Here is a 26428-nt window from a genome sequence, read left to right as displayed (position 1 = left end):
AAAAAAAAAAAAGGAACGAAAGCTTGTTCCTCGTTCCTTCTGATATTTGGAACGCGTTCCCGTTACAAGTTTCATATCTAGAAAAGAAACTCGTTCCCGTTACAGTTAAAAAAATGGAACGTATCGTTACATATACGTTACGTTTGTATTTTGCTGATTACCATATTGAGTTGGATCGAACCAAGTTTTATATTTTTTTATCTATCCCATCAAATGCCAACATAAGAATTTGAATGCCGTGATGGAAAGGCACCTGGAGAAGAAAACAAGCGGAAGCCAGAGATTTATTTCATGATATATTAACCCCTAAAAATCTCAGCTTTTAACCATATTCATGTTTGTGGTGGGCTCTGCAGGCGAGCCAAATGTACCGTTGCATTGCACGAGCGTTTTAGTACAGCCTCGTACGTTTCAATCAAACAAAGTCCTGTGTTCGAACTTAACAACAGTTGCTGATAGATGTTGCTGTCTGAAAGACGAGCAAGTGCAGAAGAGGGTAGGACTATTAGGAGGTCAGTCTTTAAAACTACAAGTCCTTTTTCGTGAAGGTTGGATTCGTTGTTCAGTTTGAAGGAGAAGTTTGAAGAAGGGGAGAAGGAATAACGGTAAATTTTTGTGTATTTCTTGAGTGACTAATGTTCGGGATAGAAGAGTGCATTCAATGTCTAGAGACTAGCAACCTGTTCTTTTGTTTTAACTGTGGTTCTCTTTGTGCAAGTTCAGTGGCGGCTGTAGTCAGCCTCAGGTTTCTTCGTGTATGAGGATTTGTGGAAGCAAAGCAAGTAGCTGACTTTGAAACGTCCGTCTTTCTGTGCCTTTCCCTTTGACTAAAGGTTTTAGGTTTTTTTCTTTGGGCTGCAGCCGTGGGCGCTAAAAAAATAATTAATATCCACTAGCTTTCATGTGCCCAACTGTTACCAAGCGAGGACCACACAAAATAAACCCTAATAAAAATAACCAAAATGTTAACGAGATTTGGCTCTTCGTAAAGACATTGTTTTTATACTTTTAAAATTTCCCTCTTAGAAATAAATTAAAAACTACCCCAGTGGAGAAAAAAAGGAACGCCGTTCTTTTTTCCGTTCCAGTTAAAGTGTAACGAGTTCCCGTTCCAGTTCCACTGATGCCAAATGTAACGGCGGCGTTCCTTCGTTCCTCCTAAAAGGAACGCGTTCCAGGAACGCCGTTCCGTACAACACTGTCCGAAAGGTACGCCAAGATAAAGCACGGGCGTGGCGGACCAGACAATACGTTCAAACACCATCGGCGCTGACGGCCGGTCGCCGTGCCAAAAACTGGTACACGTATGCCAGTTCACTGAACTACACGTGTGTTCACAATAAAACCCTAGTTAGATCAATGGATCTTTTCACACTTTCCTTGTCGGTACAAAAAATAGCTACGTCGTCCGTGTATGACAGCAGACGAACTTCGCTCGCTTGCAAACAAAATCCTTTCACATAACTATCCCGTATAACACTTAAACAAAAAGGCTCCAAGAAGATACAAAAAAGCAGCGGCGAAACCTTGTCGCACTGATGAAAAAAGGCGAATCCGTTCGCTAACACGCTTGTTGATAACTAAACTGGTGGCGCAGTTACGGCATGCCATGCACACGCCATCACACATAACTGATTCAAAGTTAACGTGCTTAAAAAATATTTGTGGGGCTTTCGGTTAAAAGCTTTTTCGAGGTCTATTAAAATTTCGTAATCAACATTGTTCAGTGTTATAGGACGATCGGATCGTACATGGGGGGGGGGGGGGGGGGGGCATAGAAAGGGAGGAGGCAAAGCTTTAAGGCGGTACGTTTCAATAAACAAACGAAGCAATAAAGGTGCAATTTGGTTTTTGTAGGATTTATAAAATTCCGTTCCCGGGCCATCCGGTCCAGCGTTTTTCCCGATTGCAAATGCTCTCTTTTTCAACATCGCACAAGAGTATTGGCTCTTCTACTTTTTCTCTAAGGTCATCGTCTAACCTCGTCATTAAAGGCTCTCAAACCTTGTCGTCTTGTCGCGCGATAACTGAAAAGATCCTGATAATATTCGGCGAACGCGTGTTCCATGGTCTTTTTTATCACTAGACAGCACTCCTTGATACAAGACTTCGCTCATTTTATTCTCACGTGCGTACTTCTTTTCCATTCCCAAAGCTCGTTTCGTTGGTATCCACGTCAAGCAATAACCGTCTCAAACGCGATCGCACCATGACTCCCTTATAGCGTTCGGTATCAAGAGCTTCGAGTTGTTTTTTCAACCTGATTATGGTCTTCTGAAAACAGGCCTGATGAACGCCATTTTTGGCGCATTAACTCCTGCAGCAAGCAGCTCAGCTATTTTATGCATTTTGTTTCCTCGTGTTTTATACAAATCATCTTTCGAGGGCACTTTATCTCTTGTTCAAAACGCTCGCATTTTGCACTGATACCACCAACTGTTCGAGTCAAAAAGCCGAGATTTTCTCGAACACTACCTACGAAGGTATCGTCACCTAATAACTTAGAATTAAATTTCCACAACTTCCAACTGAATTTATTGTTAGCTTCCCCGGAAGAATACAACATAAAAAAAAAAAAAAAAAAAAAAAAAAAACAACGAGGCATTGATTACTAAAAGACACGTGATCCACTGCGTAATTTTTGCTTATCGCGATAAGTTCGAGGGAGACGTAGGGCCTGTCTGAACACGTGTGGCTAGCTGATTGGAAGTGTGTAAACTATAGACACCTTGCACTAGATGAATAGTGAGCAACGTCTTCCAGTTCAGGCCGCTGCATCATATCGCAGAAGTATTCAGAACTGGCATCTTTATATCGTGCTCCGTTCAATCTATACTCTGATGCCTAAACGCTCTTAAAATCCCACAAAAAAGGGACTATGCGATCGTTTTAAACAAATTTAGTAATATTTAAAAAACAAAAAGGAAAGTTTTTTTTTAACCCGGTTAGGAGCCTAAATACACACAACGCGAAAAGTGGAACTACAATAAGAAAAATCACAAAGTACCATACTACCAGACTCAGAACTGATAACTTGTCCAACCGTTCAAACATACTTTTTAAGCAAAACACCCTCCGGGCATCCCAAACGCGTGACTAACGCATGCCTTGTACTATGACCCTAAAACCTGTAGGATGCAGTTATCCGGTCTACACTTTCTATCTTTGATTTGTGCACAGCAATAATGTCGTGGTCTTTATCGGCAAACACGCGGCTCAGCTGACATTGCCTGCGTCTGTATAGTGCCCACACCTAGAGATCTTTCAAGCATAGGCGTTAGGTGGAAGCCCGGTGGGGAATACAGAACAAGGTCATACAGTGACGTGCCGAGGACACTTACCGCATCTGCTCCTTGTTACGCGTTAAAGGCCCAGACTGGGTCTTGAAACGTCCTATCTTGCCACACCACTCGCGTTCCAGGCGCCTCAGTCGAGCCTTCCGCCCCGCCTGATGGTGGGCCCTCCAGCGCCTGTTTGGCGCTCCCTGTCTCGACGTCCATGGCGTTGCTGTGGTCGCCGTCCTTAGAGGCCACGGTGTCCTCTCGCTGAGCGAGTCCCGCCTTGGAGCTAGAGGTCCCTTTGGTTTGATCGGGCAGAACGTCTTGGCTCGCCTCGGCGGCCATCTTTTCTATCGGTGCTCTCTGGCCACTGCCGCCTCGTTTCGTGGTTCCTGCGAAAGTGAACTCGACGGTCGGCTGCCATCTCAACTCGTCCTCGTCCTCGTCCATCAGCAGCTCGGATGCTACAGTGTCGGTGTTTCATTCCCGAAAGCCCGGCACTCCAAGTACCGAGGCGCTCCGCAGTCCCGACAGATACGGCCCGTGCTCCGGCAGCGCAGGCGTATCGGTCAGCGTCCGGGGTCGACGACGAGAACCGCACCTTCGAGAATTCGTAGCTGGTGTGGGAGGCTCTCCAATGGTACACCTTCGTTCAACAGACTCGACGTCCATGTAGCCTTCAAACTTCCAGGTCTCTCGAGTGATATCCTTGACAGACCCGTACGGCTCTAAGGCCCGCCGCACGAAGTCCTCGGGACGTAAAAGGTGACCCAGTGGAGCTCTATGCACAGCTCCCTTCGGCTGGGGTCGTCGACGTGGCACAGCTTGCCCGATACCTGCAGATTTTCGGCCTCTAGCAGTTTCGCCTTCGCCCCCGGCGTGCGCAACTTGGCAGCCAGACGTGGCTAATCTGGTAGGCACCCAGACCCGCCACATCCGACAGAACGCCCACCTGGTGCAACGGCTGCCTAACATCCTCGGTCTGGTAGGGACGTCCTTCAAGGTCAGCGTGGTATTTCACGCTGACCTTGAATGACGTTTCCACGCTGTCCTCGCCGTTTCCCCTCCGCCGGGCAGGGCCGCCTCCGCTGACGGAGAGCGATTCATATCACGTCCGCTCGCTGCCGCGTGGAATCCCCCTCGGCCACGCTACCGACAACGACGGTAAAAAAGTATGGTGCTGCGGTGAAAGAACTTTGCAACGAGCTCAAAGGAAAACCATATGGCAGCAGTGGGATTCGAACCCACGCCCCCGAAGAGACTGGTGCCTTAAACCAGTGCCTTAGACCGCTCGGCCACGCTACCGACGAGGATGGTAAAAAAGTACGGTGCTGCGGTGAAAGTACTTTCGTAACGAGTTCAAAGGCAAAACATATGGCAGCGGTGGAATTCGAACCCACGCCCCCGAAAAGACGGGTGCCTTAAACCAGCGCCTTAGACCGCTCGGCCACGCTACCTTTTTTTTTTTTTTTTTTCTTTATTGCCTGGTTTAAACAGAGCATGAAACACCAACACATACACTCAGAGCATTGCTAAAATCGCCGGCCGCTCCTTGGCTGGCGTGGGTGGATTAAAAAGGTTTTAAAGCAACCAGCTCGTCCAAAACAGGGAGCCATTCAGGCTGCTCCCTCTGCGCTTTGTACATCGCCCTTATATGCACAACACTCTCCACGAAGTACTCTCGGACTGGACGCGCATCCACGTCCGCGTGACGCACAGCCATCCGCGTTCGCCAAATACTATGGAGGCTCAAAACCATGAACATATCATAGGGCACGCTGCCGCTCTTGTCGACCGGAAGGAAACGAATGCCGCGGGGTGAAACAGGAAGATCCTTTTTTAAAGTGCGCTGAAGGATGTCCCAATGGAATATGGCATCCCAGCAGTCGAGGAATATATGTTCCACGGTTTCAGGTTTACGGCATAACAGGCAATTGGTCGTCCAGGGAACAAAAAGACCCCTTTCCTGAAGCCAGGTTTTAACGGGTAGCGTGCCGCTATGTAGCTGGAAAAAAAAACTCTTTGCGGACGGCCGAATCGGCATTCTTTTGACCCTTTTCAGCACATCGCTACCAATGTCCGCACAGTACAATGAACGGTACAGAGGAACAGGCAAAACCGTGTCCACCAGGTCTTTGTACAAACGCTTTCGCGGCACCAAGCTCAAATATTCTAATGAAAAGCGCACCTTCAGAAATCTAAAAGCCAAAACTACTTCACGCAGAAAACCTTGGATCCTCCCGCATTTCACATTGTCAGAAGACACAACAAATTCAGGCAATGCACTACTCAACCTTACTTGCACAACATTGCGTAGAAATGGATTTCTCAGGTCACGCAAAAAAATAAATCTAGATACCACCTGCCGTAAGAACAAATGAACCAGGCCGAGACCGCCACTTTTAACTGAACGAAACAGGTTTGTACGACTGGTGCGTTCCCACACCGAACCCCAAACAAAGACCGCAAACACTCTATGGATTTTCTGAACACCGGCTCTCGACATGCACAACACCTGCAGCACATACCATATTTTAGCCACAATAAACAAGTTACAGACCGTTGCGCGAGCAAACATCGAAAAACCGTGTCCCCCCCACTTAAGTGTCTTCGTTCGAGCCTGTTCCGCTTCGTCTCTCCAATACTGTCTTGTGTCTTGGTAATGCTCGAGTGGCACCCCGAGATACTTAACAGGTGCACGAACCCACTGAACATTCTCAAAGACTCCTGGCTTGCTTTCCCAGCTACCGTGCCAAAATCCCAGGCACTTGCTCCAGTTAATGGTGCTTCCCGACAGCTTACAAAAACAAGCAGCTTCTTTGACAACCTCACGTATACTATCGGTGTCATCACAAAAAACGGCGATGTCATCCGCGTAAGAGAGAACCTTGACCTCACATGAGGTCAAGCGAAAGCCGCGTATTTTCTCGTTCTGAATAAGCTTTAAACAAAACGGTTCTAGGTACATTGCGAACAACAAGGGTGACAACGGACACCCTTGCCTGACCGAGGACCGGACTTTAAAACTTTCGGTTACATTTTTGTTAACAATGACACTAGTAGAACACTCCGCGTAAGCCATTTTAACACCTTCTAAAAGCACTGAACCAACATTGGCATGTTCTAAGATGCAAAAAAGAACCTCATGCGAGACACGGTCAAAAGCCTTTTCTAAGTCCAGCTGTAGCATAGCAACGCGGCCTTCAAGTGCGTCGCAACATTCTAGAATGCTTCTGGCCACATGAATGTTGGTGGCTATCGTTCTTCCCTTGATGCCACATGTTTGATGGGGGCCTACAATTATTGTTATTACAGCTTGCAGTCTCCTGGCCAAAACTTTCATAACAATTTTATAATCAACGTTAGTCAGGCTAATCGGTCGATAAGCCCCTACCGATAATAGTTTTGAAGTTTCATCAGTTTTGGGCAGGACCAACTTGAATAGGGGGGAGACCTGTCTATCGCGCGCCCCTCCTAAGGGAGAGCTACTGGAGCTCTAGTTGGCGTTGCGGCTACGAGGCGGCGCGCAAAGCCCCCCCATCGATTTGAACTGGAAAGGCTGCGCGATTCACGGTGCGATACTGAAACCGATGATTTTGTCTTACAGGCGTCTATTATTTAGCACTGGTGCAGCTTATGTGCGCAAATATTTCATTTTATTAGATTCACACAGTAATAATTAAAAAAATATATATATATAGCTTTTTTCACTAATTACAAAACAAATTTTATGCGTGCTTTTTCATAGAAGTCCTACACCTTCAACACAATTCGGGAAGTCGGTTTTTCCTTTTATGACCTACTTTGCCTGGAGCTCCTCCATCATGTTTGATGCAATGATCGTCAGAAAAGGCCTCGTGAACTTCCTGACGACGACTGCAGCCAGGGCCGGTTCTGTGATCTTGTCAGTCGTTGACTCCACAGGCAAATAGCAGGTTGCTCGCAATTGCCGGCAGAACCCTTTTAGTAAACGTCAGCAGTGGCTTCCTCGGTGCAAATAACCCCGCCTGGGCAGAATTGGCTGCGCTCTCAAACGTAATCAGAAAGTTGACGAAGCGGGGGCTGGGGTTGCGCGGTACCCCACGGTCCAGGTTGTATGCTATCGTAACGGTTGTGCTGTTGTGTAGAGGGGACTTGAGCTGGTGCAAGCACCTGTCGCTGGCAATGTTGTCTTCAGCCGCCCTCACGAGGAAACCTCCGATGTGTGCCTCCGCGCTGGTTTGCAATCCTGGAGCTGGAAAACCTACCAAAAATTTTGTTTTGCGTTTTTTTTCTAGTTTTAATTTGTTATAAACAATAAAGTGGTTCCTTATCTGTTAACGTCTGAAGTTCCTTTAAGAAGTGTTGCAAAATATTCTTCATATTTCGTGGCGGAGCAGCAGGCTGCAGTTCTGGCTTTTGCAGCAGCGCACCGATATCGAACTGTGCCGCTCCGTTGTGGAATGCCCGTGAGAACCTACAAGGATAATAAATGATGATGATGATGATGATGATGATGATGATGATAACAATTTTGTGCAGAGAGGAGAGGGCGCCTTAGGCATCCGTTCAGCCCCACCGCAGAGAAGGGCGACTCTTCTCTGTGTGAAGAGAACTTGGACGTTAAAACGTGCTTGACTCCTTGGTCCAACAGATTGCGTGTGCACAATACAGTAGACAACGTTCTGATTGCTAAGGCTTCGCGCGTCTCGGACGTTAGAAATACGCTGAACGACGGTGCCGTTCTCTTCCAGTTGTCCACGCACTCGAAGAATCTGTTTTCAAGCGAAATTATCGAGGGGTCCATCGACTCCACCTCGGCCCTTCTGAGGCAGTATTCCTTCCGTTCACCGGGCTCGCCGTCCGTAGCAGATAAAAATCTTGTGTCGCCATGTATAACTGTTACAATTATCCTAAAAAATGAATTGCACGCAAAAAAAAAAAAAAATACTTTTTTTTTTGTTTTTGCGATGGTGGTGCATGCGTCGCCGGGTTTGTCGATCGGATAAATCTCGAACACGAAACATCGTTGGCACCGCACTGTTTTTTTTTTTTTTGTTTTTTTTTAATTCACATTTTTTTTATCTTCATCTGCTGTAAAATTCTGAGAGCATAGGACAGTGCCCCCGCTATCACTTGGGCGCCATTGGGAGTTCTTTTCACATTTAAAAGAAAAGAACGAAAAAAAAAAAACATTGAAACATGTCCTGAATGCCTTTTTTCTTCTAATATAATATGACGCTATTATTTTTATTTTTCCAAATGACTGAGATGAAAAAAAAAAAGTCGACACTTACCCGCTCTTGAGATTCTTTTAATCCATTCTGCGGATACTTGGTGATGGAAATTTGTGAAATAGAAATCATTCGCCCTTTTTGTTGTGCGAGGTACACAGCGGCACGCAACAGTGCACCATTTACCCGCAGTTCGAGTCGACACTTAAATTTTCGTATCGTAACACACAGATTCCAGCGGCGTAGCCACGTCGCTTCGGTGTTTCCCAAGGCGTCCCGGACTGGATCCGGGAGGGAAGGTAGGGGGGCTCCGAGCGCCACCACGAGCGTTCGTGAGGAATGCGCGTACTACTGAGCCGGCGCTGAGCCTCCGTTCAGTAGACAGGTCTCCCCGTTATTTAAGTTGGTCCTGGTTTTGGGAATCAGGACAATATGCGACCGTCGAAAAGACGGGGGCATTTGCTTTACCGCGTAAGCTTCCGTGACTACACGGTGCAGAGCCTCGGCCACCTCAACTTTAAACGCCTTGTAGAAGGCCGCGCCTAGGGCATCAGGCCCAGGGGACTTTCCTGGGCTTAGCTCATCGATAGCTCTTTCTATCTCACGGGTGGAAATCGGTGCCTCGAGACTAGTTTTCACTTCGTCATCCAACGTGGGCATCAGCGGAAGAAACACGCTTTGGAACCCTTCCTTGATATGTCTTCTCTTCCCCAGGAGATCACGATAATGCTCAACAAAGGCACGTTCTATTATTTTCTTGTCATCGGTCACTGTATTTTTGTACTCTATTTCCTTTATCTCATTTTGTCGGGCGTATCTTTTTTCATCAGCAAGGGAGCGCCTGGTTGGTATTTCGCCCGCCCACAATCTTTCGGTGCGAGCTCTTATGACCGCGCCACGGTAACGTTCTGCGTCGATAAGCTCAAGTTGGCTTTTGACTTGTCTGATTTCCTTAGTCATCTTTCCTGGTTGCGTGCTTTCGGCGCTTAGCAGGAAATCTAATTGGCACTGGAGTTCCCTTTCATTTTGTGTTTCGCGATGTCGCAGAAAAGTTGCTCGCTCAATCGCGCTAATTTTAATTTTCTCTTTAAATTCCTCCCACGTAGCATGAAAGCTGCTAGCTTCAGCTGTAAGCATTTTTTTTAAACTTTCATTAACACCCTTACAAACGTTTCGTCTTGCAGGAGCTTGACATTAAATTTCCACAGGTCCCAGTTAAAGCGCGACTTCGTGACTTTCGCACCCAATGTGACCATGACCATGCAGTGGTCGCTAAAAGAAATGTTTTTAACTTCGTAATTTTCAATCAACGGAACGAGACCCGCCGATAAGTATACTCTGTCCAGCCTCGCGTGGCTTTCACCTTGAAAGTGCGTGAACTGAGGGAAATTAACGTTAGATAAAACATTCGCGGCGTCTTCCAGATTGAACTCTTGTACAACCGTGTTAAAAAAAAGCGCACTCTGATCGCGAACCGGCGAGTTTTGCACCCTGTCCTGTGGGGCACAAACACAATCAAAATCACCCATTAAAATTACGAACCTTTCACAGTTAACGTAACGGGCAACGCGCTCAAAATACATGCGGCGGTCATTTTCTTGGTTAGGAGCGTACACGCATATTATCCGCCATTGGAACCCGGAAAAAGTAAAATCACAAACAATTAACCGACCAGTTTCGCAGACAATTACAGTTTCTTCTACTATACCCAAAGAATTCCTAAGAAATAAAGCACAGCCTCCCGAAGTGCCAACGGAGTGGCACACGCATACATTGTAACGCGACCTGAAAGGTTGCACCATGCGACCCGTTTGCTCTTCGCTTTCAACCTTCGTTTCTTGGACAGCGAGGATGTCTAGATCGTTCTCTAGGCACAGGCGGCTTAGCTGATATTGCCGCCTCCTCGCTGCCAGGCCTCTAACGTTTAGCGTGGCCACGCGAAGGGCTGTTTTAAGTCGTACTGCCATCTAGGAGCTAGGGCACACTCATCGCACGGTGCGTACCTTCGGTTTGCCGAGCCCTCGCGACTACGAAGACGATGTTGCTGGCGGTCTCCGGTCCGGCGGGATGTTGGGCTTCGGCTTGAAGCTCGATCGACGTACCGGGGCCGTCTTTAAAGGCGGCTCGTCCGAGATGACCGCGCTGGAAGCACTTCCCCCGTCGTCGTTCGGTTCACGTACCCTCTTGGCGCCAGCACCGCTGGCGCTTGCTTCCCCGACGTCCATGGTCTCGGGCCCTTTGCTGGTTGCCGCCACGGGAGTTGAGGCCGTGTCTCGGTTAGCGCCTTCGTCAACGGGTTCGTTTGCCGGAGCATTTGGCGACGACGGCTCGCTGCAGCGTTGTGGCCCGGCGCCTTTCGCAGAGGCTTCGGAAGGAGGGGGCGTTGCATCGGCAAGCAGCTCGTTACCTCCCCCCTCTGCGGCTGCCTCAGCATCGACCTCGTCCATGATGTGATCAGCCGTCGGGTCGCTTCCCACGGGCCCTGCTACGCTCGCGTAGGACCGGACACACTGGCTCTCGTCGTGGCCGAAGCGTCTACAGAGCGTACAGCGCGGCACCCGGCACTCTCGTCGAATATGACCCGTGCTCCGGCACCGAAGGCAGAGAGGCGCCCGACCAGGAACCACGACGAGCGCCAGGTCCCCCGCGACGCGTAGCTGGTGGGGGAGGTCCTCCACCGTGACGCCTACCTTGAGCCTGAGGGAGACCGAGCGCGTCGTCGACTCCATATCAGCACAGCCAGGCACACGCCACTTGTCCCGGGTGACCTCCGTCACCTTTCCGTACGGGGCCAGGGCTGCCCGCACTTCGTCATCCTTGACGTTGTGCAGCACCCAGTGAAGTTTCAGCCGTGTGTCCTGATTGGTAGGGTCGACGACGACGCATCGGCTTTCCTTGACGGTGAAGTCAGCGGCGTTCAGCATCCTCTTCTTCCCCTCGGCGCTCTTAAAGGTGACGGCCCACACGTGGTTCATTTGGTACGCCCCCAGGGCCGTCACCTCGGGGAGCAGTGCCAAACGAGCCAGGGCGTCTCGGAAGTGTTCCATGCGGTAGGGCCTGGCTTTTACGTCGCCATGAAGAAAAACTGTATTCAGAACGGCAGAACCTGTCGGCAGAGTCGGCAAAATTACTTGACAATCGTTCGACACAGTCATCCTGTCACCGCGGCCCGCGTGGGCCGCTGATACCGCTCCTGCGGAGCTCAACATTCCGCGTCCGCACGGTTCGGCTGCCGGAAGTGGAATCCTCCTCGGCCACGCTACCGACGAGGATGGTGCAAAAGTACGGTGTTGCGGTGAAAGTACTTTCGTTACGAGCTCAAAGGCAAAACTTATGGCAGCGGTGGGATTCGAACCCACGCCCCCGAAGAGACTGGTGCCTTAAACCAGCGCCTTAGACCGCTCGGCCACGCTACCGACGAGGATGGTACAAAATTACGGTGCTGCGGTGAAAGTACTTTCGTAACGAGCTCAAAGGCAAAACATATGGCAGCGGTGGGATTCGAACCCACGCTCCCGAAGAGACTGCACTCTAAGAAAAAAGGGAGGAGAAAGGTAGCAAAAGCGACAGTTCCTCCTTGTTGCGGACAAGTTGCCCAGAGAAGGTAGGAACGGCAGTTCAGATGAAAGGAGGAGGGCGAGTTCCTCCTTGTTCAGTTGGCGCAGGGGTAGAACATCGCGCTACTGACCAAGTGGTCAACGGTTCGATCCCCAGAAAAGTGTTTTTCTTTTTTTTTTTGTAAAGTTTTTTTATTTTTTTATTTTTGTTTACCAAAACACACATAAACAAACCCAGACCGATGAAAGGAAAATTAAAGTCCTTATTATTCTCCGAGACGTTTTCCTCCTCCAGGCAGACCGGAGAAAGCTTTCGCCCTCCCGACCCATCTTCTTTCGGTTTCGTTTTTCGAGCACATCGCGCACGTCGTTTAATAAATTAATGTTGAGTTGATTGAGCTTCAGCGGCAGCGAAAGCCGCCTGTAATTCCGTCTTCTGGTCCAAACGTGCAGAACATTTCGGTTGCATTGACGTTTTTACCACTAATTTTATAAAACGAGCTAACGAAGCCGCTAGAAACAGCGAAGTTCCGGAGCAGTGCCAGCAGCGCTACATACACTGGGTAAGACGGCCGTCTCCAATTAGCGGGACACACGCGGAACTACAGCAGCGAAACCACGAGGAACTGTGTCGACGTTTTCGACGTTATGGAAATCGCGGGAACTGTGTCCAAGGAAGGCAGGTTTTCCTGCCGGCTGCCTGGGTGCCTTCCGTGCTGAGTTCGGTTCCGTTGTCCCGTGCCGAGTGCCAACCGGCGTTCAACGTGATTCTTCTGCGTGTCAGCAACATCGTCAACGTGGTTCTGTATTTCTTCGTGTCAGCGACATCGTGATGGCAGTGTTGTGGGTTGTGAACAGAAGACTGGAATTATCGCCGATGTGACCGTGTGTTCGCGTATCAGTGGTGTAACAACAAGATGAGATGACGTAAACTGTCGGGCATTGATGCCGCTGGTCGGGCCGTTATCGGAGGGGCCGGGGTGTCGCAGGATGACATTCCGCTTTACATTAAAGAGTTTAAAACCACTTGAAGGATTAGGTGCAGTCGATCGACGTGTGGATAGTCATGTTGGAACGCTGGTCTGAACGGTAAGCTCCTATCGTACAGTGGCCAATGTGACTGTCGGTCCCCGAGAGCAATTGCGCTCTGGGAAAAGACAACACTACGAAAGTATGACGAAAAGTACGTATATTTATAATGGAAGTTTAGCATAAAAAAAAAAGACAGGCAAAATCGAAAAAAAAAACACAAAAAAACGCTATCCTTTATTTTACTCTTTAAATATATTACGGTTCCTGTAGAAACTGCCCTCTAAGTGGCGCGCTGGGATGAGGGCTAGAGGTTTTCGAGCTCGCAACGGCGCAGCTCCGTACACTTAACAGTTGTCGCAAGTCGCGGCTTTGACTGCATTCAAGTTGATCGAAAAGCGATTTCTGTGCCCGTGAAGCATCACTTCCAGCTGAGTGGATATCCGCTCCACAGAGATTAATTCAAGACGGCAATTGCAGCTTTGCGCGAACAGCACAAATAGAAAAACGAACACTACAATATAAATACTGGCAACGAAGGGCCATGCGGGAAAACAAACTCATGGCTTGGAACCACATCGGAGCGGCTCGATTTATTGGCTTTCAAATAATTATGGCATGATCGAGCGTCTTCTTTTTAATAAGAGATTCATCCCCTGAGCCATTAAAAATAGCCTCAGATGTATGACATTGCTGGAAAAAAATGAACATGTTCGGAATATTTTTTTTTGCTTAGGGAGTCACCGAAAAATTCCGTACGTTCAAAACGACCACTATAAAAGACGGAAACGCAGTAGTGATCGGGGTAGTGTGCTGTTGTATTGATGTTTGTATGTGCGATGCCTGTGTATGCGTTCAATATATGTTGACCTGATGTTTGTAGTGTGCGCAACGTGTCTACATGTGTTAGAGATTCCGAAAAAAAGGAAACGCAATTGTGGCGTAAGGAAATAAAAATATTTTTTTTTGTAAAACAATAATTGGGCGGTACCTAGCGCCACCTAGCCTAGCTACGTGCGAGGATGGATGGATGGATGGATGAATATGGCCCTATGGCCCTTTGGATCGGGCGGTAGCTTACGCCACCTAGCCATTTTGTTTTACCATTTAAGCTTAGAATATTTAAATGTGAAATCTATATTCACTCCGCAGTGCAAAGAAAGTGAGGCTATGAAACCCCCTTGCCATCAGAGAATAAGAAAATACCTAGTTTTCTCTCGATTTCTGCCACCATTCACTTAATCTTTGCTTGGTAATCTCTACAGTCTTGAAATCCACTCTCCCTTCGCTGTCTATAAAACCCAATGACTTTATTAAATCTATGTTGTCTTCGGTAGGCATAGGGTGAAGCCCTTTACAGTAGAGTATCAAGTGCTCAGCCGTCTCGTCCTCCTCTCCACAAGCAGTGCACACTGTATCAATTTCCTGGTACTTCACTCTGTATGTTCTGGTTCGCAGAACACCCGTTCTTGCCTCAAACAGCAATGAGCTTCCCCTAGAATTGTCATAAATGCTTTCTTTGGCAATAACTCTTTTGTTTAATCTATAGCTTTCCAGAGCCGTCTTTGTCTGCATTCCCTCTAGCCACCGATCTCTTTCTGTGGCCTTAACTTTCTTCTTAACTGAGACTTGCTCTTCCGTATCTTCGCTATAGCCCAAAAACTTTCCTCTTAATTTCCTAGTGCGCTGTCTCCACTTGGTGTCTACACCCCTCATGACCCTGCCATCTGGTGGCAAGCGATTTAACATCCTTTTACGCTACGCGGCTACGCCATAATTTCGTGTTACCGTGCTGAGATAAGCCAAGAGGTTGCTTCGGATTTTTTTTTTTTTTGAGAGCGGCTTTTGGTTTTGCGGGCGAATGATTTTCACTCCTCCGTGATGTGCGGTTGACGCAACGGTTGACGAAGGAATTGTGGCTCGAGGAATAGCAAAGGTAGGACATAAAGTGCGCGAACTGAGTGCCGGTTGTCTCCGTTGAACATCGCAGTGCTGACGATGAGAAGACTGAGTGACTGCATGCTTTCGAAACGTAAGTTTCTTTACCTGCAGGGGTAAAGAAACTTCGGAAATAAATACAGTTCGCGGAAAGCTCGTGTTACGTTTTTATTTCCTGCTCCTCTCGCTTCGTGCAATAGACTTAGTGTTCTCGTTCAGCCTTACCGAGCTCGATTTGCTCGATTCGTGGCCGCCATAATGAGATGCAGTCGACGGAGGAACTTTTCCTCCCCTGCTTAAGGGACGAAAGTTTCTCCCTTTCTGAAGGAAAATATGTGTCAAGAGCGTTCCTCCCTTTAGGGAGGACTATACTGACCCTTTTTTCTAAGAGTGTGGTGCCTTAAACCAGCGCCTTAGACCGCTCGGCCACGCTACCGACGAGGATGGTACAAAAGTACGGTGCTGCGGTGAAAGTACTTTCGTAACGAGCTCAAAGGCAAAACATATGGCAGCGGTGGGATTCGAACCCACGCACCCGAAGACACTGGTGCCTTAAACCAGCGCCTTAGACCGCTCGGCCACGCTACTTCTTTTTTTTTCCTTTATTGCCTGGAACAGGACAGTGACATTCACCATCACTCCGTACTTCAAACAACAGGGATAAAAACGAGGACATCTGTCAGCTCGGCTGGTGTCAGAAATGCTAAAAGTCTTTTAGGGTAGTTAGCTCCTCAAGAGCAGGAAACCAATCAGGTCGTGGTTCCTGCGCCTTGTACACTTCAATCAGAAAACAGATATTTTAAACGAAATACTTGCGGAAAGTGCGTACATCAACATCTGCGTGGCGTACAGCCATACGGCACCGCCATATACTGTGCAGGCCCAGGAGCATTATCATGTCATACGGCACATCGTCCGCTCTTTCTGTGGGTAAAAACCTAATTCCCTGAGGCGTTATTGGGCGGTCCTTTTCGAGGGTCCTCTGAAGGACGTCCCAAAAGAAAACCGCGTCCCAACAGTCGATGAAGACGTGCTTAATAGTTTCTCGCTTTTTACACAAAAAACAGTTATCGGACCAAGGGACCGGTATACCTTTCTCAGATAACCAAGCTTTAACGGGGAGTGTTTCGCTGTTTAACTTAAAGAAAAACGTCTTGGTATAGGCGGGGACCAGCATTCTTTTAACGCGCTTTAAAACATCTTGCCCTGGGCCTGCACTGTACAACAAACGATACAAAGGCATGGGGAAAAGCGCATCCATCAGGCCTCTCGACAACCGTTTACGCGACACACCGGACAAATACTGCAAAGAAAAACGTGCTGTTAAAAACCGATACGCACCAACAACCTCTTTCAAGTATCCGCGTAAACCAGGGCAGATGTCTACATTCGTCGCCACCACAAAATCTGGCAGGGCACTGCGCAGCCGCGTCTGAATAACTGTACGCTAAAAAGGGTCTTGCTGGTCTCTAGCAAACATAAACCTGCTAACCAGTTGTCTTATAAACGAGGTGTGAAAGACCTATACCACCAGCTTTGACCCTACGAAAAAGATTTGTGCGGCTGGTTCGTTCCCAGGCCGAGCTCCAGATAAAAACGACGAAAACACGATGGATCCGCTGAATGTTAATACATGAACAATACAAAACCTGCAACACATACCAGACTTTTGCAGCCAGAAACAAATTGCAAACAGTTGCCCGCGCAAAAACGGATAAACCTTTTCCCCCCCATTTCTCGGCCTTTGCACGCAGAACTTCAGTCTCATCCCTCCAGTACTGATCATTGACGCGGTACTGATCTAAGGGTACTCCAAGGTAACGCGCCGGCGTGTCGGACCAGACAATACGGTCAAAAATATCGGGTGCTGAGGGCCAGTCACCGTGCCAAAAACCAATACACTTCTGCCAGTTGACTGCACTACACGTCTGTTCACCAAATAGTTCTGTTAACTGTACAGCCTTGCTCACGCTTTCGTGGTCAACACAAAAAATCGCTACATCGTCCGCGTAGGACAAAAGACGGACCTCAGTTTCCTGTAGTCTAAACCCACGTATCTGACTGCTATGAATGATGCTCAAACAAAAAGGCTCCAGAAAGACACAAAAAAAGTAGCGGTGAAAGCGGACATTCCTGCCGCACGGAAGAAAGTAGGGGAATGCGCTCACTAACAGATTTATTCACTACGAGACTGGTGGCGCAGTTCTTATACGCCATACGGATGCCGTTGTATAAGAGAGACCCTACATTAACGTGTTCTAAAATCGAAAAAAGAATCTCGTGCGACACACGGTCAAACGCTTTTTCTAAATCCACTTCTAGCACCGCGACCCTACAGTGCATGGCGTCACAGCACTCTAGAATACTGCGGGCGACGTGCACATTTGTTACAATACTTCGGCCTCTAATGCCGCAAGGTTGGTGCGAACCGACGATGACGTTAATAACCATTTGTAGGCGTTCAGCCAATACCTTCATGAAAATTTTATAATCAACGTTGGTGAGTGTTATTGGTCTATACGCTCCAACAGAACGGAGTCGCTCGGGGTCCTCGCTCTTTGGAATAAAAATCGTATGCGTACACAAAAAGGAAGGAGGCAAACAACCAAGGTCGTACGCCTCAGCGAAAACGCATTGCAATAAAGGTGCAACTTGATCTTTAAACGTTTTGTAAAAATCCCCTCCTAAACCATCTGGACCGGGCGACTTTCCAGTCTTTAAATTATCTATCGCTTTTTCAATCTCCCACAGCTCTACTGGTTGTTCTAACCTTTTTCTTGCTTCATCATCGAGTTACGGCATTAACGGCAAAAAGGACGTTAGGAACTCTGCTATCTTTGAAGCACGATAACTGAAAATCCCTTTGTAATACTCAACAAAAGCACGCATGATGACTTGTCTTTCACTCGTCAAAGACCCTTGATACTGTATCTCGCTTATTTCATTCTTGCTATACTTTGTTTCAGCTTCCGTCCGAGCGCAGCCAAAGCTACGTGTGGCCGGAGCCAATCACACGCCGGCAATAGGTCACGCGATCTCGCCCGCACTTTTGTATCACTCCGCTGCGCCGCCGTTCGACCGCGCCGCCCGCGCTAGCCGAGTATTTCGTCTGCTACGGGTGCATCAGCGATATCGTCTGCTACAGGTTTAAAAAGTGCCCTTTCACGTTCCGAAACTTAGTCACAGGGGATGTCAGTACGTAGGCTGGCCGCTGGCATCTGTGTCCGAGCTTTCCACCTGTTCGGCATAGTTTCGAGTTGTAAGTACACGTTGCAAGGTCCCCGATGACCGGGCCATTGATGTTTCCTTGTATTGTCTGGATATGCTAGGGCTCGAGGCGCAGTCCTTTCCACCAGCTTCTCGGCGTTCAGTGTGATCGGCAGGTAAAGGGGTGCCCTGATTTCGCCGCGTATCTGAATTTTAGTGGCCCGGACGCTTTGCGTGTTTACAACGCATTCGCGGTACGACGCGGCCTGAGTCTTCTGCCGAATTTGAAAGACAATCATCACGACTTCTCGCGCCTGACGCCCAAATGTGCCTTTGCGAAAGGGCGTTTTGAAGCGACTCGGTGAGAAAAGCAGCGAAGAACATGATTCGGCGATTACGGGAACGAAATCGCGCAGAAAAACCGAGCGCTGCAGCCGTGTTGCCAGCAGATATACATGTTTTCACTAAACTACATGCATTTACATATAATAATAGAAACAAACTTTAGAAATCTGATTCCTTTAGTTGCAAATCATTCCCAGCAATACGCATCTGGAACATTGTGCAGTGTTTACGCACGAAACAGTTATTTTAAAAGAAATTACTTTTGTGAACTACTTTGCGGTGCGTAGGAATGCTCTTCTCAAAGTTGCGAACCGTCCCTCAGCCTTTGGCTGCGCTCGGATGGAAGCTGAAACGAAGTATAGCGTATCTCTTTTCTAACCCCAGGGCTCTTTTCGTGGGTAACTCCCCCCGTGATAAACGCTGTAAACATGCTCGAACCATGGCCCCTTGATAATGTTCGGTATCAAGGGCCTCAAGGCGTTTCTTTAAAACACTGATGTCATCGGAAAACAGCCCGGGTGATATGCTCTCCGCGTTAAGCAAATCTTGTAGCAGCCCCTTTAGCTCCGTAATTTCTTTTCTTTCCCCATGTTTTAAGGTAACAGATCTTTCAATGGCGCTCATCTTAAATTCTTGTTTTAACAGTTCCCATTTCGCCCCGGCACTTTTTCCTTCTTTTACTTTATCTAGTTGTTCGAGACTTTTACGCACCTCACTCGCAAAAATATGGTCTTGTAAAAGCTTCGAATTTAATTTCCACAGATCCCAACTGAAATTATTGTTTTTTTCCTTTGAAGAGCCCAATGTAAAAGAAACAAGACAGTGGTCGCTGAAAGACACTGGGTCCACTGCATACGTTTTACAGGACCTGACGAGTTCCAAAGAAACATAAGCTCTATCCAACCGTGCGTGACTAGCACCTTGGAAGTGAGTAAAAAATAGGCAGGTAGGACTTGATGCACACTGACCCACGTCTTCCAATTCACACTTCTGGACCATATCACTTAGAAAAATGGTACTCGTATCTCTATACTGCGTGCTGTTCAATCGGTCACGCGGCTCGCAAACGCAGTTGAAGTCCCCTAACAAAATGACAAGTCTATTTGTTTGGACGAACTCGAAAATGTTTTAAAAAAATACTAATCTTTTTTCCGCCTTATTAGGGGCGTAAACGCACAAAATACGAAACAGTTTACTTGAAATGGTCAAATCGCACAGGACCAGGCGACCAGACTTGCAACTAACAACTCTGGTCACAGACCCAAGAGACTTCCTGATAAATAAAAGGCATCCCCCCGACGTTCCCACAGCGTGACTGACGCATACATCGTAACGTGAATCAAAGAGCCGCACCATGCTCTCCGTCCGGTCTTCGCTCTCTATCTTCGACTCTTGCACGGCAATTACGTCGAGGTCTTTCTCAATAAACAAACGGCTCACTTGGCATTGCCTACGCCTCGCGTTTAAACCTCGCACGTTTAAAGTGCCTACTCTCAAATGTCTTTGAAACATAAAGAAGGGCTAGAGAAAGACCAGGCGGGGAGCACGGTGCTTACAGTGTGAAGCAGGCAGCAACGTGCCGAGAGGACTCACTGTGGCTACTCCTTGTGGCGTACAGGAGACGCGGGCCGGCTCTTGAACCGTCCCACCTTCCCGCACCACTCACGCTCGAGGCGTCTCAGCTGTCCTTCCCCACCCCTGGACGGCGCATCATCCAGACGACGCTTCACTGTAGTGGTTTCGACGACCATAACGTGGTCGTCGTCGCCACCCTTGGCGACCGCGGGCTCCCTTCCTTGGACGGCATCCACTGGTGCTTCCGGAGTCGCCATTCCATCCCTCGCCGAAGCACCACTGGTTCCTTCGAGAGCCGTCTTGGGCGATGGCTCCGTCTGAGAAGCGGCGGTCTCCGTCTCGTTAGGGCCTCCCCTGGCTTCCTCCGAGTCGGGCTGCCCTTGAGGCACTGTCGGGGTCGCCGATGCAGCCGCTTGTTCCGCCTCTTCTTCGTCCATCAGAAGCTCTGTGGACTCCGCATTGGTACTGCCGCTGGCTGCACGGCCGTACGTCTTGACGCAGTCCTTAAACTCGTGTCCGAAACCGCGGCACTCAGCACACCAGGGTGCCCTGCAGTCGCGGTGGATATGCCCAGTGCGACGGTACCGGAGACATTTCGCCGCACGCCCGGGCACCACGACCAAGACGTTTCCACCGCAGAGACGGAGCTGGTGCGGCAGGCTCTCCAGCGAGACTCCCTCGTTGAGGGTGATCCTCACGACGAGGGTCGTGGACCCAACGTCGACGAAACCATCCACCTTCCACTTTTCCTTCGCGACTTCCTTGACGGTCCCAAATGGTTCGAAGGCGCGCCGAATAGAGTCCACCGGCGCGTCGAACGAGACCCAGTGAAGCTTACCGCGAAGCTCAACCCGATTCGGGTCGACGAGCTGGCTCGTCGAACCTTTCACCTGAAGACTCCCTGCTTCCAAAAGCTTTGCTTTCGCTTCCGGAGTTTTCAGTTTAAGCAGCCAGACGTGGCTCATCTGGTAGGCGCCCAGACCCGCCACGTCTGACAAAACGCCCACCTGTTGCAACGGCTGCCTGAAGTCTTCAATCTTGTACGGGCGCCCGTCGAGGTCAGCGTGCAAAACGACGCTGAGCTTTGCAGCATCACCGGTGGGCAGTGTCGGCAACTGCATACGATATCCCTTAGCAGCAAAAGACCTGTTATCACCGCGGCCGGGCACGGCCGCCACCGCTTGCAAGGAGCGATCCATATCACGTCCGTCCGCTATCGCGACCGGCAGTGGAATCCCTCGGCCACGCTACCGACGAGGGTGGTATAAAAGTACGGTGCTCCGGTCAAAGTCCATTCGTAACGAGTTCAAAGGCAAAACATATGGCAGCAGTGGGATTCGAACCCACGCCTCCAAAGAGACTGGTGCCTAAAACCAGCGCCGTAGACCACTCGGCCACGCTACCGACGAGGGTGGTATAAAAGTACGGTGCTCCGGTGAAGGTCCATTCGTAACGAGTTCAAAGGCAAAACATATGGCAGCGGTGGGATTCGAACCCACGCCTCCGAAGAGACTGGTGCCTAAAACCAGCGCCTTAGAACACTCGGCCACTTTTTTTTTTTCTTTATTGCCGGTTTTTGACAAGAACAGAACAAAGCACTGTAAAATGATAAAAACTATGTTGGCCTTACGGCGGCCAACATGGCAAGGTTAAAATTAACTCAAATGCATCACACTTTCCAGCACGGGTAGCCAGTCAGGTACACAACTTTGAGACTTACACACCTCTACAATTTGCAGCATCATTTCGCAAAAGTACTCGTGAACCTGTTTTGCGTCAATTTCTGCGTGGCGCACGGCCATGCGTGACTTCTAAATGCTATGAAGCCCCACAAGAAAAACGAGATCGAACGCTACGTTATTGTCGTTTTCAACGGCTAGGTACCGAATGCCACGTGGGTCCAAAGGTAAATCCTTCTTCAACGTACGTTGGAGAATGTTCCAAAAGAAAGCACCGTCCCAGCACTCTAGAAACACGTGCTCTACCGTCTCCGGTTTCTTGCACAAAAGACAATTTACCCCCCATGCAACAAACAAACCTTTCTCCTCCAACCATGTCTTAACCGGCAGCACTCCAATATGCAGTTTAAAGAAAAAAGATTTCACACACGGAGGCACTGCCATTCTCTTCACGCGCTGAAGCACGTTTTGACCAGGGCCCGCACTATACAGTGATCGGTATAAGGGAACAGGGAGAGCAATATCAACAAGATCCCTATACAATCTTTTCCGCGGCACTTCACTTAAATACTCCATAGAAAAACATGTGCTCAAAAACTGTGTTGCTTGAGCAACCTCTCGCCAGTAACCACGGATTCCTCCGGCGGGGGGATACGCAGAAGAAACAACGAAATGTGACAAAGCTTTGCCTAAGCGCAGTTGACACATCGTACGTAGGAAACTATCCTTCACATCACGAACAAAAATAAATCGGTTTACCACTTGCCTCAGGAATAAGTGCGCTAATGACAAGCCCCCGGATTGGACACGCCGAAAAAGATTCGTTCGGCTTGTCCGCTCCCAGGTCGATCCCCAAATAAAAACGGCAAAAACGCTATGTAATTTCTGTACGTTGACGCGCGAGCAGTGTAACACTTGAAGTACATACCACAATTTGCTCACAAAAAACAAATTGCACACCGTGGCACGTGCAAACATTGACAAATCCCTGCCCTTCCATCTCTCGGCTTTGTCGCGCAGCTCTACAGCCTGATTTCTCCAGTAAAGATCACTATCCCGATAATTTTCTAAAGGTACACCTAGGTATTTTGGAGGCGTTGTTACCCACTTCATGTTTTCAAATGCACTGGGCGCCGAGTCCCATTCACCATGCCAGAGGCCAAGACATTTCTGCCAGTTTACCGAACTACCGCTATATTTGCAGAAAAGTTTAATAGCTTTCACTGACTCGCTTATGCTGCCTTTATCTACACAAAAAATGGCAATGTCGTCAGCATATGACAATACGCGCACTTCACTCGATAGTAGTTGAAACCCATGAATTCTTTGGCTATTAAGAATATACCTACAAAAAGATTCAATGAAAATCAGAAAAGAAGGGGGGACAAAGGGCACCCCTGGCGCACAGCACGATGGACTGGGATACGTTCACCAACAGCTTTGTTTACAATAAGATTAGTAGTGCACCCTTTATACGCCATACGCACGCCCTCAAGAATGACAGAACCTACATTTACATGTTCCAGGACATTAAAAAGAAGCTCGTGCGACACCTGATCAAAAGCTTTTTCCAGGTCGATCTGGAGTATTGCGACCACACGAGCCATACAATCACAGCATTCCAGCACGCTCCTAGCGGTATGTATATTTGACAGAATTGACCGCCCTTTTATTCCGCACGTCTGGTGGGGTCCAACCACATCTTGGATAACCGACTGTAATCGCCTGGCCAGGATTTTCATTAAAATTTTGTAATCGACATTTGTTAGACAAATGGGGCGATAGGCCGATACTTGTCTCAATTTAATTCTATCGTCAGTTTTCGGGATAAGGACCGTGTGAGAGCGAGAAAACGAGAGTGGCAGCATTTTTTGGTCGTACGCTTCATTAAATACCTGACTTATCAAAGGGCTTATCTCACGCATAAACACCTTGTACAAGGACGCACTAAGGCCAGCCATCTGGGCCCGGCGATTTCCCCGCATTTAATTCGTCTATTGCCCTTTCAATCTCATCTACAGTAATTGATTTTTCTAACCTGGACACAACATCGTCATCCAAACGCGGTAAAAAGCACAAGAATTCTTTTTTGAAGTTGTCTAAGTCTACAGGAAGATAAGAAAACAGGTTTGTATAAAAATCACAAAAAGCGCGTTCTATTTCCGCGAGTTCACTCGTCACCACCCCGCTAATCTCAATTTCTGCTATCTCATTGCGGGAAGCATATTTCTTTTCCATCCCGAGTGCTCTCTTTGTTGGCGCTTCGCCCAGCAACATTTTTCCTGCTCGCGCCCGTACTAGTCCACCATGATATCGTTCTTTATCCAAGATTTCAAGCTGGGCTTTGACGGTGCAGATATCATCTTTGAATACGCCGGGCGTACGGCTTTCCTCACCAATCAAAATCTTAAGTGTGCTGCGCAGAAGTTCTTCCCGTTTTTTTACACCATTCTGAATAGCGCTTCCTCGCTCCATGGCTATCATTTTAACTTCTTGTTTGAAAGTATCCCATTTAGCAGCATAAATATTTTCATTTTGTTTCATTAACTTTTCGATGCTGTCTTTGACAGCCTTTACAAAAGTTTTATCGTCCAAAAGTTTACTATTTAACTTCCACAGCTCCCAAGAAAACTTCTTTCCCTTCTCCTTGGCTTTGCCAAGAATGACAGAAACCAGACAATGATCACTAAATGAAACCGGGGTTACACAGTAGCTGGAGCTCAGAGGCATCAGCTCTAAGGAAATATACAACCTATCCAAACGGGCATGACTAAATCCTTGAAAATGAGTAAAGCGACAGTTCAAAGCATCCCCAAAGACTTCCCCAACGTCCTCCAACCCATATTCATTAACAATTTCATTTAAAATGCTGGTACTCGCGTCTCTGAAAGGCGTTACACTGGATTTATCTCGCGCGGAACACACACAGTTGAAATCACCAAGGCATATTGTCATACGGTCAGTGTCAAAATAAGAACGAATAAACTTGAAAAATACTTTCCGCTCTTCAGCGTTGTTATGCGCATAAACACAAATTATACGCCATTCTAGGCACGAAAATGAGAGGTCGCAGACGATCAACCGCCCCGCATCACAGGTCGTAACTGCCTGGACCACTGCCCCTAAACTCCGCCGCACAAGCAAGACGCACCCTGCCGACGTCCCTACAGCGTGGCAAACGCACACGTCGTAGCGTGCCCTGAAAGGCCTCACCATGCACTCGGTCTGATCCGCCCCCTCAACCTTGGTCTCCTGTAAGGCTACAACGTCGAGGTCGTGTTCAACGACGAGGCGGTATACTTGTCTCTGCCGTCGGTGGTCCGCGAGCCCCCGCACGTTGAGGGTCGCCAGGCGTACAGGCCGTTCAATAGGGGCCATCGGCTATCGGGACCAGACCGAGCGTACGGGGCTTACCTTCGTCGTCGTTTTACAGGGTGGTGCATTCACGCAGAAGTTCACTGAGTCAGTTTCACCCGGCCCTTTGGTGACAAGGACCGCAACCGACCGTCCTTGCCTCTCCGGCCCTCCACCAACCTCCACTTGTGCTCCAGCTGGCGCAGCCGTCGGTCCCGAGAAGACTCCGTGTCGTCGAGAAACGGGCGCTTTGCAGAGCCTTCCACAACGTCCATCTCTGGCCCAGTGGGGTCTGCGTCAGGAGCCGGAGCCTTGCCTGTCTCGTCGTTTCCGGAAGACGTCGCCGACTGGACCTCGTCCGCCAGTGGCGAAGGGGGGGGGGGGGGGGGGGGCCTCCGTCGCCGGCGCCGCAGGAGGCGATGCGCTCACCACCTCAGGGACGGCGCCAGGCTCGCCATCCTTCGCCCGCTTGGTCGTCGGTTCCATGGGTGCTGCCACTTTCTCTGCCTCCTCTTCATCCATGAGGTGGTCCGTGTTATCGTCACCCGCGCCTCGTCCTGCAGCTCGAGCGTATGTGCGGACGCAGTCGGCCCGCTCGTGGCCGACGGCACGGCACTCGCTGCACCAAGGGGCCCGGCATTCGCGTCGAATGTGGCCTGTCCTACGGCACCTGAGGCACACAGGGGCCCGTCCAGGCACAACCACGAGCACCATGCCGCCGCCCAGCCGAAGCTGGTGCGGCAGACGCTCAAGGCTGACGCCCTCCCGCAAAACGAGACGCACGGTGCGGGTTGTTGACTCGACGCCGTCGAATCCTGACACTTTTCACTTCTCGTACGCCACTTCCTTCACCTCCCCGTAGTCGTAGAAGGCCCGCTGGATGGTGTCGTTCGTGACGCCGAACGACACCCAGTGCAGCTTAATACGGATCTCCTGTTTGTACGGGTCGACCACGACACATTTCCGACCCTTCACTGTAAGCCGCCCCGCCAGAAGTTTCTGTTTGGCCGCGTAGGTCTTCAGGTCTAGCAGCCAGACGTGGGACATCTGAAATGACCCTATCTTGGCCACCTCCCCGAGGACACCTGCTTCGCCCAGTGGTTGCCTGAAGTCCTCTATGCGGTACGGGCGACAAGCGATGTCGCCGTGCAGCACGACAGCGTTCTTCATCGATTCCCCTGATGGCAGTGCGGGCAAAATCATCCTGTAATCTTCGTCTCCGGAGATAATCGATTCACCGCGGCCGACGGGGG

The 26428-nt window shown here is 49.1% G+C and overlaps 5 non-coding genes across 5 annotated transcripts; all 5 read right to left on the bottom strand.

Annotated features, from left to right (window-relative positions):
* Positions 1–4501: 4501 nt before the first annotated feature.
* Trnal-aag lies at positions 4502–4583 on the bottom strand. The gene has a single exon. It is a non-coding gene; the product is annotated as a tRNA-Leu (tRNA).
* A 70-nt stretch (positions 4584–4653) lies between these two features.
* Positions 4654–4735, bottom strand: Trnal-aag. Its single transcript has one exon. It is a non-coding gene; the product is annotated as a tRNA-Leu (tRNA).
* Positions 4736–11825: 7090 nt separating this feature from the next.
* Trnal-aag lies at positions 11826–11907 on the bottom strand. The gene has a single exon. It is a non-coding gene; the product is annotated as a tRNA-Leu (tRNA).
* Positions 11908–15521: 3614 nt separating this feature from the next.
* Positions 15522–15603, bottom strand: Trnal-aag. The gene has a single exon. It is a non-coding gene; the product is annotated as a tRNA-Leu (tRNA).
* Positions 15604–21464: 5861 nt separating this feature from the next.
* On the bottom strand, positions 21465–21546 carry Trnal-uag. Its single transcript has one exon. It is a non-coding gene; the product is annotated as a tRNA-Leu (tRNA).
* Between the last annotated feature and the right edge of the window lie 4882 nt (positions 21547–26428).

The sequence above is a fragment of the Ixodes scapularis genome, unplaced genomic scaffold (genome assembly GCF_016920785.2).
Source record: "Ixodes scapularis isolate PalLabHiFi unplaced genomic scaffold, ASM1692078v2 PGA_scaffold10__122_contigs__length_95168666, whole genome shotgun sequence".
Lineage (NCBI taxonomy): Eukaryota > Metazoa > Arthropoda > Arachnida > Ixodida > Ixodidae > Ixodes > Ixodes scapularis.
This window is presented reverse-complemented; position numbering and strand designations above follow the sequence as displayed.